Source organism: Thamnophis sirtalis, unplaced genomic scaffold, assembly GCF_051295495.1.
Source record: "Thamnophis sirtalis isolate CommonGarterSnake01/CBP01778 unplaced genomic scaffold, rThaSir2_p1.2 scaffold_2, whole genome shotgun sequence".
Taxonomy (NCBI): domain Eukaryota; kingdom Metazoa; phylum Chordata; class Lepidosauria; order Squamata; family Natricidae; genus Thamnophis; species Thamnophis sirtalis.
In genome coordinates, this window is record NW_028261382.1 from 78,248,706 (window position 1) to 78,266,595 (window position 17,890).

General features: G+C 43.4%; 1 protein-coding gene across 2 annotated transcripts in view; it reads right to left on the reverse strand.

Annotated features, from left to right (window-relative positions):
* Window positions 1-17,890, reverse strand: part of LOXL2 (lysyl oxidase like 2) — a 99,852-nt gene that overhangs the window by 67,525 nt on the left and 14,437 nt on the right. The window lies entirely within an intron of this gene.

A 17,890-nucleotide genomic window follows, 5' to 3' on the forward strand; every position in this document is an offset into this window, starting at 1 on the left:
TGCACCACTTAGGTAACCCTGAGGACACAGGTAAACGTCCAAGTGCTTCAAGGACCCTCTAAAAGGATGCAAATGACCAGCTGTCTGCAAGGAGTATAAACCCTTCCATTCTCCACCATCCAGTCAATGCTGAAGAAGCTTCTTGGATGTGAAGGAAAAATGTCTTCAAAAGAAAAACCAAGAAAGTTCAGTTGCCTCTTGAAAAAGCACCTTTGGGACAACCATGACCTGGATGATGGAGAATCTCCACAGACTTTTAACTGATGCTATGGGGCTGCACTCTTTGGTGGCCCAGCTTGCACAGCCAATCCAACCTCCAGAAGTGAACCAAGCACAAGAACTATGAAAGAGCAGGGCTTCCTCATCAGAATACCAAGTATTTTGGCCCACTGAAACTAGACATCCAAAATATTGGGCACTCCTGAGACCACAAACACAATAAATCGCCTTTACGTTGGTTATTGGGACAAGAGATCATTAGATTGACCAGGGATCCATCAAGACATTGCTTATGTCTTTAAAGTCTAGTCTTAGTTCATTGAAATACAGAACAAGAGAGATGGAAAGGACCTCTAGTCCAGGGGTCTCCAACCTTGGAACTTTAAGACTTGTCTACTTCAACTCCCAGAATTCCTAAGCCAGAAAACTCAGCCAGTAAAGCAAAGCAAAGCTGGCTGAGGAATTCTGGGAGTTGAGTCCACAAGTCTTAAAGTTGCCAAGGTTGGAGACTTCTGGACTAGTCCACCCTCTGCTCAGTCAGGAGACCCTACACCAGTGGTAGTCAACCTGGACCCTACTGCCCACTAGTAGGCGTTCAAGCTTTCATGGTGGGCGGTAGGGATTTGCTGTAACTCTGCTTTATAAATTTTATAAAGTAAAGTTACTTCCTTACTTTATAAATCACCATTACTGTGGAACCGGTGGGTGGTTAGAAAAAATTACTACTAACAGAGATATAAAAGTGGGCGGTAGGTATAAAAAGGTTGACTACCCCTGCCCTACACCATTCCAGACAAATGGCTCTCCAATCTCTTCTTAAAAACCTCCAGTGATGGAGCACCCACACCTTCCGGAGGCTATCAAAGGTCCATAACTTCTCAGCTCAGCTGGTGAGGACCTATGAAATGTATCATGCACATTCCAACAGCGCAGCAGTCTAAAAAGAAACATTCTCGGCATGTGAGGCCCCAGACAAATGCAAACATGGCAGGAAGCAAAGCTGAGAAAAGAAGGGGAATGCCAGTAGCAGTCAGCTGTTCAAACGAAAGATTATGAATAAGGTATCTATGCACAACAGAGAGACGCATAGAGACACAGTCTATAGATTAGGGAAAGTCTAGTCCACATTGGGGCAACATTCTGTTCGGTTCATATTACCCAACGCGTCATTTAAAACAGTCTGCAATTTGGATGGTTTAGAGTTTCTCCTTCAAATTCCAAAAGATTTGTGGGCCCTATCTGGCGGATTTCCTCTCATCAGCAGCTCTATAGCAGTGGGTTCCTCCTGGTTCGGACCAGTTTGGCTGAACGGATAGTGGTTTGGTGGCCTTGGTCACTGGGACCAGCAGCAGAAACCCAGGCATGTCACGCCCCTGAACCGGTTCTCTGGGTGGTGTCATAGGGGCCGCCATCTTGTTTTTCTCTTCTGCACCTGTGCAGAACAATTTTTATTGCATTTTATTGCACAGCATGCCTATGAACAAACCGGTAGTAGTGCCTGCCAGAACCCACACCTGCTCTACAGGATTCATAATGGACATGTTCATTAAGATAAGGCTGGATCGGCTCACAATGTGGTCGGATCTGGTTCACAGGGGCATCCTGGAAAATGTAAGGGGCTGGTCTGCGTTGCTTCGGCCCAGTCTACCCAATGCGAAGAGGAAACATGCCGGCAGTTTGGGGAGTTATGTCAAGCTGGCCATGCTCACCCAGTTGGCCATGTACGCCCAGCCCCCTGAGGTCAACCACAGCCTTGATGTGGCCCTCAACGGAATTGAGTTTGACCCTCCCTGGCCTATGAGGTGGTTTAAATTTTGACAGATCAACATATGGATTTGCCTTCTACTGAATTAAAGAACTGGCCAGCTTGGTTCAGTGCTGTCCCTGCTTAGATTGACAGTGACTGAGATGGATCAAAAACAAAAGACCTTCAGAAGATTGAACAGGAATTAGATTTGGAGGCCTTGGTGTGCAAAGTGAGCTCCTTAGCACCAGATTACATCTTCCCTTTGCACAAAATAGTCTATGACCACCATCTTCTCCCTGTGGGACTTGTCTTCTCTGAAGCCACAAAAACTTTGCAATGCAAGGACGTTAAGGAGATCATTTTAAGCAAGAAGGAGAAAGTCTCTCTTACCGCAGATGATGGCCTTATCCCACCCCTGTAGGATAGTAATTAAACATGTTTAAACCAGTGGTGAAATTCAATTTTTTTAACTACCGGTTCTCTGGGCGTGGCTTGGTGGGCATGGCAGGGGAAGGATACTGCAAAATCTCCATTTCCCCCAATCAGCTGGGACTTGGGAGGCAAAGAATAGATGTGGGCAGGGCCAGCCAGAGGTGGTATTTGTCGGTTCTCTGAGCTACTCAAAATTTCCGCTACTGGTTCTCCAGAATCTGTCAGAACCTGCTGAATTTCACCCCTAGTTTAAACTCTGTATGCTAATTGGTCGCACACTATTACTGATTGATCCAATTGGACTTTCTGGTTTTTCTTTGAAGACCTTTCTCATCTTCTCCAAGAAGCTTTTTCAGCTCTGACTGGATGGTGGGGAAAGGCCGAAGAAGCTTCTTGGAGGAGAAGCGAAACGTCTTCAAAGAACAACCAGAAAGTCCAGTTGCCTCTTGAAAAAGCACCTTTGGGACAACCATGACCTGGATGACTGAGAACCTCCACGGATATTACTGCTTTGAGTTTTTCATTCTTATCTCCTAATGAAGCTGAAGATGCTGAAAAAGAGCCACATTGCTTCCGGGCAGAAAACCACAGTAGTGTAAATGATCTGATCTTTGTCCACTGAGACACCCATAGAACATCATTTGTGGGATTGCAGAACTATCCGAGTGGACTTACTAAAGCCCAGCAGATGGCCTTAAGAGGAGGATCTTAATGATCCAATTAATGATATACAACTACTTAATTTCATCATTGGAAAAGCATCCAAACCTGGCAGGATATTTTCACTGCAGTTAAACATTTGCTCCAAGAATCACGCAAAGTTGGGCTGGAAAGATTCTACACCAGAGGTGTTAAAGTCAAGGCCCTTGGGCTAGATCCAGCCAGAGGTGGTAATTCAGCAGGTTCTGACCAGTTCTGGAGAACCGGTAGTGGAAATTTTGAGTAGTTTGGAGAACCAGTAAATACCACCTCTGACTGGCCACGCCTGCACCTATTCTCTGCCTCCTGAGTCCCAGCTGATTGGGAGGAAATGGGGATTTTGCAGTAACCTTCCCCTGGAGTGGGGAGGGAATGGGGATTTTATAGTATCCTTCCCCTGCCACGCCCACAAAGCCACACCCACAGAACTGGTAGTAAAAAAATTTGAATCCCACCACTGCACCATAGATCTACTAAAGGAAGGGTTGTCATCAAAACGTCAAAATGGTTACAATCACAATGGTTGGGAGTTGTCCCTTGATTTTTGGAACCCCTTCAAGCCTCTGGAGCCCAAGAAGGGCAAAAATGCCCCTCTCCGCTGTGCTGCAGGGGCTGACTAGACCACACCCACAATGGCCACGCCCACCCAGCAACCGGGCAGAGAACTCCTTGCTAAAACTTTTAAAGTCTACCCCTCAGGTCCACAAGTCTTAAAGTTGCCAAGGTTGGACAACTCTCTTTTAGGAGAGATACGACTTCCCTCATAGTAACTATCAGAAGCTAATCTCACTCTTTCTCCTTCCATTCCATAAGGCCCTTTGGTGACAAGCTTGGATGCCACACCATGGTTGAAAAACAGGCAACTGTGGTCAAATGATGGAATTAGGAATCTCCTCATTTCAGAGGCAGACAGTTTATGGAGATCCATGGGCTTTGAGAGCTATTCCAGTAGAACATGGGGAGTGTACAGGTAGTCCTCATCTTACGACCACAATGGAGCCCAAAATTTCTGCTGTTAAGTGAGACATTTGTAAAGTGAGTTTTGTCCCATTTTACGACTTTTCTTGTCTCAGTTGCTAAGTGAATCACTGCAGTTGATAAGTTAGTAACATGGTTGTTAAGTGAATCTGGCTTCCCCATTGACTTCGCTTGTCAGAAGGTTGCAAAAGCAGATCGCATGACCTTGGGACACTGCAACGATCATAAATATGAACCAGTTGCCAAGCCTCTGAATACCCCTGGGAATGCTGGAATGGGTCATAACTGTGAAAAATGGTCATGTAATTTTTTCACTCCCATTGTAACTATCAATTAAATATAAGCCAAGAGTGTGCGGGGGCAGCTAAAAAAAGCCAACACAATTCTAAATTGCATTAGGAGAGGGATACAATTAAGATCAAGGGAAGTACTAATACCACCCCATAAAGCCCTAGTAAGACCACACCTAGAGTACTGCACCTAGACCAGTTTTGGTCACCACACTATAAAAAAGACGTTGAGACTTTCGAAAAAGTGCAGAGAAGAGCAACCCAGATGATGAGGGGACTGGAGGCTAAAACATACGATTAGCGGTTGTAGGAACTGGGCATGTATGGTTCAGTGAAGTGAAGGACCAGGGGAGACATGATAGCAGTCTTCCAATATTTGAGGGGCTACCACAAGAGAAGGGGGTGGTGGTCAAGCTCTTCTCCAAAGCACCTGAAGGCCAGACAAAGAATAATGGATGGAAACTGAACAAGGAGAAATTCAATCTGGAAATAGGGAGAAACTTTCTGACAATGGAACAGAAGTTGCTTTCAGAAGTGGTGGGAGCTTCATCACTGGAGACTTTCAGAAAGGCATTGGGCTGCCATTTGTCAGAAATGGTATAGGGTCTACTTGGGCAGGAGGATGGACTAGATGACCTACAAGGTCTCTTCCAACTCTGTTAATCTGTATCTGTATCTCAAGCTACCTGTAGTGGCAAAGTTTAGTGTGTTAATTAAATAAATAGCACATAGATCAGAAACATTTGGCATAATTAAATTTGTGGCTCTTGTTTGGATGGCATATTCTCTATAGCAAAATGCAGAAAATGGAAGTATTTATATCAACCTGGCTTTAGCATAGGAGAAGGGCTTCGATGCATGCCACCTGCCCACACACAATTTTTCCACTCATCGAGTGAGAACTGATGCTAAAATCCAAAGCCACAAAAACGTTGTGTGTGCACAGGGGCTTGTTACAGCTCGTAGCATGGGCTATATCAAATAGAAGAGGGTAAAGTCAACATGAAATATTTTTAAAGGAATGTTTGAGGTGATTCTTTGAAAGAAATCTTCTATGAGCAGCTGTATGTTTTTCTTTTCATACAAGAAATGAGCTATTTCCTACTGCCATTTCATTGCTGGCTATCATGGCAAAATTGTAATTATATACTACATTAAACTAAACTTGCTGGACCACGCTGAGTGGCTGTAAAAGAGCTTGCATTCAAATTTTGTCTGGGATGCAAACTCTGATAGTTCATCTAAGAGTGCAGAGAGAAGAAGCAAGAATGCAAAGAAGAGAAACAAAGATGTTTAGGGGACTGGAGGCTAAAAGATATAAAGAACGGTTGCTGGAATTGGGTATGTCTAGTTTGATGAAAAGAAGGACCAGGCGTGACACGATAGCAGTGTTCCAATATCTCATATCTTTGTTGCCACAAAGAAGAGGAGGTCAGCCTATTCTCCAAAGTACCTGAAGGCAGGACAAGAAGCAATCAATGGAAAGTAATCAAGGTAGAGAAATAACCTAGAACTAAGGAGGAATTTCCTGACAGTTACAACAATTAATCAGTGGAACTGCTTGCCACCAGAAGTTGTGGGTGCTCCATCACTGGAAGTTTTTAAGAAGAGATTGGACAACCATTTGTCTGAAACGCTATAGGGTTTCCTGCCTAAGCAGAGGGTTGGACTAGAAGACCTCCAAAGTCCCTTCCAGCTATTCTATTCTATTCTATTCTATTCATTTTCAAATGTGTTGTGCTGTAAGCTTTATTATTCTTAGCCAGTACTATCGGTGGTTGAGTTGATTAACTGGAATTACAGAGTTTGTAGTCCAACTTATCCAGAAGGTGCCGACATTAAGGAATTGTTTCAGCTACCAGATGATCTTTGCTTGGTTCAAAATTTGCTTAAACGTTTAAAGGAGAGTTCCCTAGCTCTCACAATTGTGGGAAGAAACACAAGTCCAATTCTCAAATGGTGCTTCTTTGGATTCACGTACTTTATTTTGTTTTGGGTTTATGTTACAGGCAGTCCTCGACTTATGACCACAATCAAGCCCCACATTTTTGTTGCTAAGTGAAACATTTGTCAAGTGAGTTTTGCCCCATTTTATGACTCTGTGTGCCACAGTTGTGAAGTGAATCACTGCAGTTGTTAAGTTAGTAACACGGTTGCTAAGTGCATCTGTTTTTCCCATGGACTTAGCTTATCAGAAGGCCCCCAAAGGGACATTGCAACGGTCATAAAAATGAGTCATTTGCCAAGTGTCTAACTTTTGATCACATGACTATGAGGATGTGCACTGGTTGTGTGAAAAATGGACATAAGTCACCTTTTTTCCAGTGCAGTTGTAACTGTTTTTTTTAAGGTTCCAAAGGTTTTATTTCTTTTAAAAAACACAAATATTTCATCATTCGTCAATCATTAAAACATTGAAGTACAATTTTTTTTGTATGCCCCTCCCTTCCTCCCTCCACCCCCCAACCCCCCTCCTCCTCCCCCCCCCCCGACTTCCCAGAACCCGTACACGGTATGGATTTTTAACTAACACAGTCTAAAATCTATTGAGAAAAAAGAAATAAAGAAATTAATGACATTCTACATTGACCTTAGCTTCTTCTTACTGAACTAACTTTAAACAATTTAAATCATTTCTGATCTTAAGCATAGGCTAACTGGAATTTCTTGGTCCCGTATTTATTTTGTATATAGTCAATCCATTTTTTCCAGTCTCGTTTATATCTCTCATTTGAGTGATCTTTAAGATATGCCGATATTTTAGCCATCTCGGCTAAGTTTGTGACTTTCAATGTCCATTCTTGGATTGTAGGCAAGTCTTCCTTCTTCCAATATTGCGCCACCAACAGTTTTGCTGCAGTTATTAGGTGCAGAATCAAGTTAGTCTCTACCACTGTAAAGTCAGTACATATACCTAGTAAAAATAACTGAGGAGTAAACTTTATCCTTCTTTTAAAAATATTTTGCATAACCCACCATATTTTTATCCAGAATGCCTTAACCTTTTGGCAGGTCCACCATATATGATAATATGTAGCATCGAGAGAACCACACCTCCAACATTTAGGCTGTACATTCGGATACATAGAAGCCAACTTTTTAGGATCTAAATGCCATCTATAAAACATCTTGTAAAAATTTTCTCTCAGATTTTGAGCTTGTGTAAATTTCACATTTCTTACCCAGATTCTTTCCCATGTATCCAACATTATTGGTTCTTCAATATTTTGAACCCATTTTATCATACAATCTTTAACTAATTCTGTTTCCGAATCCATCTGTATTAATACATTATATATCCTCTTTATATGCATTAAACTTTGATCTCTTATTTGTTTAAACAAGTTATCCTCAACTTGGATAAAACCATTTTTTTGATCTATTTTCCACCTAGCCTGTAATTGCCCATACTGGAACCATGTTTGAACTACCTTCTCCTCTTTTGATACCTCTAAAGATTTTAATTGTAATACCCCCCTTTCCGAGGTAAGAAGCTGTCTGTAAGTAATTCTGTCCTGTTTTTGTGCTATATTCATATTTTCAATTGCGTGTCTAGGAATTGCCCACATGGGTATCTTGTCATTTAATTTATATTGGTATTTTTTCCAAACCCACAGTAAAGCATTTCTTAAAATATGACTTTTAAAATTCTTATCCAATTTTTTGTTGAATAACAGGTAAGCATGCCAACCAAATACCAGATCGTGTCCCTCAATATTCAATATTCTATCATTGGTTAAATGAGTCCAATCACTAATTACAGATAATGCCACTGCATCATAATATAGTTTTAAATTAGGTAGTTTCAATCCTCCACTCTCACGTACATCGTGCATTATTTTCATCTTTACCCTCGGCTTCTTTCCTGCCCATACAAATTTGTTGATACCCTTCTGCCATTCTAAAAGGTTCGCATCTTTTTTAAGTATAGGTAACATTTGGAAAAGAAATAAAATTTTTGGTAAAATGTTCATTTTCACTGCCGCTATCCTACCCAGCAAAGATAAGTGCAATTTCTCCCATTTTTTCATCTCCGTCTGTATACTATGCCAAAGTGGTTCATAATTATGCTTATATAATTTCCCATTTGAAGTTAAAATGTTAACTCCAAGATATTTGACTTTTTTAACTACCTCACATCCTAGCATCACTCCTAATTCTTCCTTTTGTTTAATATTCATATTTATAGCTAATATTTTGGTTTTCCTAAATTTATTTTAAAGCCAGACACTTGACCATATTGATTAATCGTATTCATTAAAACCATACTGGATTCCTGCGGTTGTAACTTTGAATGGTCACTAAATGAAGTGTTGTAACTCAAGGATTACCTGTATTAGCATTCACCATGTGGAAGGGCCCATCTAGAGCCCTGGTGGTGCAGTAGTTAAAATGCAGTACACAGCAGGCGACTTCTGCTGACTGCTAGCTGACTGCAGTTCAAGCGGTTCGATTCTCACCGGCTCAAGGTTGACTTAGTCTTCCATTCTCTCATGGTCGGAGCAAGATTCTTGGGGGCCATATGCATAAGCAAAAAACAAGATGGCATCACCTGCGTCACCACCCAGAGAACCAGTTCGGGGACCTGGCAGTCGGAGTTACTACCTACTCTGCCAAACCGGTCCGAACCAGTAGGAACTCACCTCTGGTGAAATGGTATATAAGTGCTATTGCTATTGAATCAGCCTTCCATCCTTCCGAAGTGGGTCAAATGAGGACACAGATTGTTGGCGGCAATATGCGGACTCTGTAAACTGCTTAGAGAGGGCTATGAAGCACTCTAAAGAGGCATATAAGTCTAAGTGCTATTTGCTATTGCTATCTGATCTTGTTTGAGCTCTGCAGCCTAAGCTCATTGACTAAGAAGGTTCAGGCCTAGTTGGTGCTTGGATGGAAGGTCACCAAAGATGCTATATCTGCAGGCTAGAATGGAAAAATCAGGGGGGGGGATCCCAAAAGAAAATAACAAGCCACTTACTGTATATCTTGTTGCCAAGGAAACTCCATGTGTGAATCCATGAACTCATGGGAGATTGAATTCAAGAAAGTCATGGGAGATAGAAACAGGTAAAACTTTTTATAGGGCAAGGAGTCCATCAAATGGAGACAGAAAGCTATAAACGTAGCAAAGAGATGTTTTATAGGTCAAGATTTGGTGGACATAATTTAAAAATTATGGCATCTTAATAGTGGAATCTTTACTCCATGAAATCTTGACTGGTGCTTAATTTCAGTTGTCCCTTTGCAAAATCTGCTCTTTCCCTTAAACCGTTGAAACTAGGGGTCTTCAAAGTTGGCATCTTTAAGACTGATGGACTTCAATTCCCAGAATTCCCCAGCCAGTATGGAATTCTGAGAGTTGAAGTTCACAAGTTTTAAAGGTGCCAAGTTTGGAGACTCCTGATTTAAACCATTTAATTTGAAATAGCTTACGAAGGAAGGAAGGGAGGGAGGGAGGGAGGGAGGGAGGGAGGGAGGAGAGAGAGGGAGGGAAGGAGGGAGGAAAGAAGGAAGGAAGATATTATTAGAAGTTAGTCCAAGATCAAGAATGTAAGTACATTTTTGTTGTGTTCTTATCCGCGTATTTTGCTTTTACATTTTTTTCCTTTCACTGCATTGTGTAACTGAAATAAAAATATTTTTGCTTCCCTTAGTAAATATCTAACAAATTAGATTTCTTGGAAAATTATGTGGTTCTATTGAAAAATTCATTTGCAAGTGAAGCCAATGGTATTCCAAAAGAACTGAATTTACATCTCTTTCTTCCCGAACCTTCAGAAATAAAAAGCCAGACAAATAAATTTCCACTGAAATATGTACCACTGCGATGAACTGATAATATAGTCACAAAATAATGAAGAGCAACAATTAAGCAACGGCCTCTTCAGGTCTGGTCTGCAGAGAGTCAGTTTTTCCATTAAGGGCAGAATCCCTACAGCGTCCAGGAAAGAGTTGTTTTTGATCCACATGCTGATACACATCGAGCATCTGTGGGATATTGGACAGCTTCACACTATCTGCTGAGAAAACAACGCCTTCCAGGGCATCGCTCCCGAAGTGTGGAAGGAATGAGGCCATTTTAGACACGGACAAAAACAAGGGAGAAGAACTGCTGTGGCTGGCCAGATTGGAGGAAATTATTCTGCGGCTGCACAGTTGCAAATAAATAATAATTATTTTTGCTTCCTTTTCAATGAAAATCCAGCATCATTCCTGAAATTTGGAAACTTGAGGCTTTGGAAAAAGTGCAAAGTAGGGCAACTAAGGATGAGTAAAGGCCTGGAGACTAAAACATATGAAGAATGGCTGCAGGATTTGGGTTTGGTTAGTTTAGACCAGAGGTCAGCAAACTGCAGCTCTGGAGCCGCATGTGGCTCTTTTCTCCCTCTGCTGTGGCTCCATCACCTGTCGGTGCCACAATATTGAGAGGAGTTTCCAGTGGGGGGGAGGGGAAGAGAAGCACAGTGCGCCAGGAGAAGACTCTATGGCAAGGGGAGGGTTTTCCAGTTGTCTCCACAATTGATAGGGCTCTTGGTTATGACAGGTAGAGGAAAAAGTATGCTGCGCTAGGAGGAGACTCTATGGTGGGGGAACTGAACTTCCGGTCAGCTCCAGAATTGAACCAGGGGCTTCTGGTTAGGACCTTTGTTGATCCCTGTGTTTTTTTTTCTGTGGGATACGGGTGCAAATGGTTCTTTGAGTGTTTAAGTTTTCCGACTCCTGGTCTAGACGAACCTATGGCACGCATGCCAGAGGTGGCACACAGAGCCAACTCTGCTGGCATGCGCACCATCACCCCATCACCCCATGTCAGATCTCCGTGGCATTTCTTTTATGAGATTCTGTTTCCCTGCAAATGGCAAAACAGAAGCTCATGAGAGAAAAAGATCTTACCTATTATTGCACTGCTGGTGTTGGGATGCCCGTCCTCCTGCTGGCCAGCTGGTCATCGGGTCTCTGCTGAGCACATGCACATGTCTGTGCATTTGCACATTCATGTATGTCTGTGCATGCGCACATTTGTGCATGTCTGTGCACGCACACATTCACACACACGTGTGCACATTTTAGTTTGGGCATGCGCGCAGGCGCAGTTTGGGCACTCAGTGCCTAAAAGGTTTGCCATCACTGGTCTAAGAGGAAAGAAGAACGGAGAGAAACATTATAGCAGAATTCCAGCATTTGCGAGGTTGTCACAGAGAGAAGGAAGTCAACTTATTCTCCAGAGCACCAGAAGTTAAGACAAGAAACAATGGATAGAAACTAATCAAGGAGAGAAGCAATTTGGAATTGAGGAGAAGCTTCCTAACAGTGAGGACAATTAACCAGTGGAACAGAAGTTGCCTTCAGAAATCTTGGGTGTTCCATCACTGGAGGTTTTTGAGAAGAAACTAGACAGCCACTTATCTGAAATGGTATAGGAACTCCTGCTTGAGCAGGAGGCTGGACTAAAAGACCTCCAAGGTCCCTTCCAGCTCTATCCTGATTCAGATATTTGCTTCCATAGAAAAGAGATGTTGGAGATGTTCAGGTTGCTTAACTGACCTTGGCTGATCTTAAAAAAATATGTTGGGTTGATCTATTTAGGATTCAGATGAGGGACCACCAACAAAGTTCAGAATGTCAGGTTAGACAAGGAAGTCAACACTTACTTACACACACATAAACACACACACACACACACACACACCTAATACAATCTTGGAAGATTTGTTTACTATTGGCAGGAAAGCATCATGGAATCACGCTTAATGGAGATTTTCTTTATTTTGTATTGACTAATTATTGGGCTGAGAATCACAATTTTAAGCATGGAATAGCGCTCTGAACAAACACAAATTTGTGTTTGTTTAGAGCTACAAGTCCAGTCTACTAAAGCTTAATGTTAATCTTTAAGCTTAAGGAGAATGACTGGACCAAACTCACCCAGCTGCTTTCATGGCTAAAGGGCGAACTAGAACTCACAGTCTCCTAGTTTTTATCTGGGCGCCTTAGCTACAAGACCAAACTCGCTGTCCAAGATGTTCAATTATTTGATGGTATTTTGACAGTCTGTTTTAGCTACCGTAGGTTTCTGGTTTTGTGTGTTCGTGCGCAATATGTTGTGCACCCGAAGATGTTTCATTTTGTTTTGTAAATAATTCCACCCAGGGCTGGGATTCAGCCGATTCGCACCAATTCGCCGAACCAGTTGTTGCAAGGACTGGCTGGCCACACCCATCCCACCCCATCCCATCCTCCCAGGAGTCTCTACACAGCCCGTTCATCATACCAGGTAAGTGCAGGGCCCATACAGAGGCCCTGGGAGGATGAAAAATGGCCCTCCTGGAAGTCCGGAAATGGGCCCATTTCTGGCCTCTGGAGCCCAGGGGAGGTTGTTTTTACCCTCCTGGAGGCTCAGGGAAAGCCTCCGGAGTCTGGGGAGGGTGAAAACTGGACCTATTAAAAGTACCGGAAGTCCCAAAATGAACTTGTTTCTGGCCTCCGGAACCTGGAGGAGGCCATTTTCGCCCTTACAGAGGCTCGAGGAAAACCTCCGGAGTCTGAGGAGGGCATAAATGCAGCCCACCCCACTGTGTTGCAGTTGGCCAAGTAGGCCATGCCCACCATGGCCACGCCCACCCAGCAACCTGGCAGAGAATTTAAACAAACTCATCCTATTCCTCCCATACATTTTTATCCTCTTGCATTAGCAGAATGCTAAAGCCAGAAATAAGCCCAACAGGGGAAATAAACAGGAGGCAAGAAAGAATTAAGACATTCTCCTTTGAGCCACAAAGTCCTCTTTGTAAATGTCCATCTTATATTACTATTACTCTGAAAGCAAAGTTTACAACACATGTTTGTTAAGCTAGCCAAGGTCGGGGGTGGGGGTGGGGGTGGAGAAACCCTAATAAAATCAGGAATATGAACTGAGCTGTAGAGAGTGTCAACTTGGGGATATTTTTTTTCACTTGGTTTCCAAGCTACCTCCATATGAGATACAAAATTAAGAAAACATGGGCGCAACAGTGTGATAATTTAGCCAAGTTTTTTGCTTCTACACAATCTTCCTACACAAAGCAATTTCCTTCTTTCTTGTTTTCCCTCCCCCTAGATTTGATGGTTTGGACAACTTCCTTGGAAGAGTTAGTTAGGTTACTTTCAACTAATTTAATCATCAGTCAGGGAAAGCGTGGCCTTGAATTAACTCAATACCCCTTGAACCTTTTTACAAAGGGATAGAACTGGTAGAGAGTGATTCATGGCTGAAACATCCTTGAGTGAGCTAACCTCTGTCTAGACTGGTCCAAGTTTCCCCCACATTTTGCTTTGAGAATTAAAATCTGACCCTGGAAAAACTGATGACTGCAAAAACTATCCCAAATATTCAGTGTCTCCTCCTTCAGGCACTAAGCTATCCTTGTTAAGACAACTGCTGGAATTACAAAGAAGGAAAAAGCTCATTCAAGAGAAGATACACCACATTCTATCTCTACTCGCTGGTGATGTGTGTTTTTCTTAAATGCCGGATCACAAAAGATGCATGTTGGAAACTCAGAACAAAGAACAGTAGCATATATCTTGAGGGGTTATTTTTTTCCTGTGAACCCACACGCATTTTTTTGAGCAGAAAGAATACTGCTAAACTGAGTTGAACAGATGGAAACTTACCAAGGAGAGATCCAACCTAGAAGTAAGGAGAGATTTCCTAACAGGAAGAACAATTAATCAGTGGAACAGCTTATCTCCTGGAGTTGTGAGTGCTCCAATCCCTGGAGGTTTTTAAGAAGGGACTGGACCGTTGATAGGATTCAAATAATTTAACAACCAGTTCAGCCAGGTGGGCTGTCATGGGAGGCATGGCCCAACCTGGCCCTGGGCGAACTGGTTGTTGAATTACCATACAAACTCACCAGCGAGTGGTGGGATATGACCAGTACGCCCCGGTATGGGTGTACCGGTGCCTGCTGGGAGCACCAGGTACTGTTCCGGTACAGTGCTCTGGAGTGCTCACCCGCCCTCTTTACCTGTATTTGAGCCGATTGGGGCTTACGAGCACTCGCACAGAGTGTATGCTCCGCCGAGTATCTGGGGCATTGCAGAGCCATTGCGGAGTTGTTGTGGAGCGTCGCGGGGGTAAGTACGCATGTGCGTGATGCGCGCATGATGCACGTGTGCATGTGGTGGACGCCCGGCCCCATTACACCGTACCATTTGCAACGGGATCCGGAACCCACCACTGATGCACACACACTATCAAAGTGGATCTTAGGCACTGTGCTATGCTGCAATGGAGAAATGGGCAATGGAGTAGCTGGCACGAGGGAAGGAGGAGGAGGAGGGAGAAAAAAGAGGGAAAGCGGCCTTATTCTTCCCTCATGCCAGCTGCTCCATTGCCCATTTCTCCACTGCAGCGCAATGCAGTGCCCAGGATCCACTTTGATAGGGGGAGGGATTTAACAACCGCTTCACATGAACCGGTGCAAACTGGCTGAATTCCACCACTGGACTGGACAAACCATTTGTCTGTATTGATTGAGTGGGCTAGAGGACCTATAAAGTCCCATACAACTCTGTTATTCTGTTATCGAACTGAATCAAATTGAATCACAGGGCTGGAAGGGATCTTGGAGGTCTTCTAGTCTAACCCCCTGTACAAGGCAGGACTCTTTATATCATCCTGGATCTTTCACACTCCTAGATGCTGATTGGGTAACCTTTCGGGCAATCACAAACCAGGTTTCTTCCATCTGACCATGAAGCTATAGAGAATCTGATTTGATAGTCCTTTTGGGATCGTTATGGAGATGTAACCAACCAGATGTCAGACCTGGAAGCCATCTTTTACATTTGGGCCTTCAGGTCTGCCACAATTTCTACTGTGGAAAAATGGGAGGGGGGAATTATATGGAGTATGGTGAGATATAGTCAAAATAACATTCTTTTCTCAGCGAATCAAGACCATCTTGATCTGCAGCTGTGATGGGGTGACTGGGAGGTATCTCCAGTTTTGGATGGTGCCTGATTGGACCATGTCCCACACGAGTATTGTTGGGCTGGCCATGCCCCCTGGCCACTCTCCTGCCCCCAAGGTCAAACACATCCCTGATGCAACCCTCAATGAATTCGAGTTTGACATTCCTGTCCTAAAGTCAGGTGCAATTTCAGCTAACAATCACCTGGCTTAGGAATGGACATTTTTTTTGTCCCAATTGGTTTTATAAATTGAGCACCACCTGTATATCACATATAACAGTGAGGGTGAACCTTTTAGAGACCGAGCGCCCAAACTGCAAGCCCAAACCCACTTATTTATCACAAAGTGCCAACACGGCAATTTAACCTGAATAATGAGGTTTTACTACCTAAAATAATGATAAACAAGGCAGAGTTCAGCTAATTGTTCCAGGAAATAACATGATAAATATATTTTTATGCCCCTTCATTTTTTTCTGCTTTTGAAATATTACGTTTAGCAACAATAAAAAAGAAAAACATTTGTAATATTATTTCTCTCTATCCCTCCCTCTCTCTCTCCCTCTCTTTCTCTCTCTCTCTTTCTTTTCCTCCCTCTCTCTCTTCCCCTCTCTTTCTCTCTCTCTCTCCCTCCCTTTTCCTCCCTCTCTTCCCCTCTTTCTCTCTCTCTTTCTCTCTCTCTTTTCCTCCCTCTCTCTTTCCTCCTCCCTCCCTCTCTCTTTCTCTCTGTCTCTTTTCCTCCTTCTCTCTTCCCCTCTTTCTCTCTCTCTCTCTCTTTCTCTCCCTCCCTCTCTATATCTCCCTCCCTCCTTACTCTCTCTCTCCTCCCATGGGAGAAATGTGATGGAACTGGACTGGGGCTATGGCATGTGTGCCCACAAAGAGGGCTCAAAGTACCACCTCTGTAGACATGTGTAAGTCACCACCACTGACTTATAAGGTTTGACATTGCAATGCTAGCATCCCCAAGAAAAGGAAGAAGGTCCCTTTTGAATACTTGGCAAACTTCCACAGCAGGGGTACAGTGTAAATCTCTATTTACCCCACAACATATTCTGCATTCTTCCATGATTACTTCATGATTACTTCAGGGCTGCTGTAAAAAGAAGCAGGGCTTTTTCTGTTGTCTGATCGAGAGAGCTAATCCTACTTATCTGCTTTAGAAAATGGCAATGATTTCAAGAATCCCTGTAGGGCGAGATTTGATCCCTCTAAGGAAGGTGGAAGGCAGAGAGTCCACACTACTCAATATCTTTCACATTGCATTGCGTCCATCAAACGTCAGACCACCAAAGATGTGGATGAATTGAATTGAAGCATCAGGGTCAAAAATTAATTCTTTAAAAATTAAATTCTACAAAACACAAGTCTGATACTGGATTTAATTTAACCAGGTCATCATTTCTGAATTATAATGATGCAGAGAGACATCCAGAGTTAGGGTTTATCTCAGAGGTCTTCAAACTTGGCAACTTTAAGACTTGTGGACTTCAACTCCCAAAATTCTCCAGCCAGCTATTGCCAAGTTTGGGGACTCCTGGTTTAGTTCTTCGTTGTTTATTCAAATTGGGGGTCTTTATTATGTCGGCTGCTTTTTTTTTGTTTGTTTCTTTAGTTCTTCTATTTTGTTACTTGATATTTTTCTTGGTCGGACTTTAAGGTGATCAAAACAGAACATAGTAAAATACAATGAAAACAGAACATAAAATGGATGCATCTTTGTGCTTCTCTCCCTCGCTTATTTTACACTTAGCAAATGCTCTCCTCGGTGTTTATTTGTGCTTCCACACATATTTCTCTTTACCAGGAGGTTAGTTTCAGCGGCAGGATGCAGGTGAAATACCAAGTTGTCTATAACTGATCTTGAAAAGCTAAGCAGAATCAAAGCAGTAAAATGAGGCACACGTCTCTCCATCAAGGTCAGGTTCCTGATTCTCTAACCCAGGGGTGTTAAACTCAATTTGGGTTGTGTTTAATTTTGGGAGGCTGGGGGCGGGGACAGGATAGGTGTGGCCAACTTGATATCACTTGTGCCGGAGGCACCTGTGATGTCCCGAGAGCTCTGCAAGCAAAAAGGGAGCTTGGAAGGGCTGCCTGCCACCTTCCTGATCTCCATTTTTGCTGGCAGAGTTGCAGGAGGCTGTTGCAGCCAAAAACGGAGCTCGGGAGGGTCACGTGCAGTCCTCCTGATCTCTATTTTTGCTGGCAGAGGCATCGTGGGCTAGTCCTTTGCTGTTTCCAGGGTGGCCCCGCGGGCCAGATCTAAGCACCTCACGGGCCACATCTGGCCCATGGGTTTTGAGTTTGACACCCCTGCTTTAACCCAAGAAAGCTCCATGGATCAGTGGTGAGTTCTGGGCAATACGGCCTGGTATGGGGGTACCAGTAGTAGCCGGGAGCAGCTGCCACCATACCGGAACAGTGGGTTTGGCCTGCCCGCCCACCCATGTTCCTTACCGCTTTTTGATGCAAATGGGCCAATTGCGCATGAATACACAGTGTGCTGTGCCTGCTCGACCTCCGCTGAGCAGCTGAGTGTTGCTGGGCAGTGACATGCACAGGTACA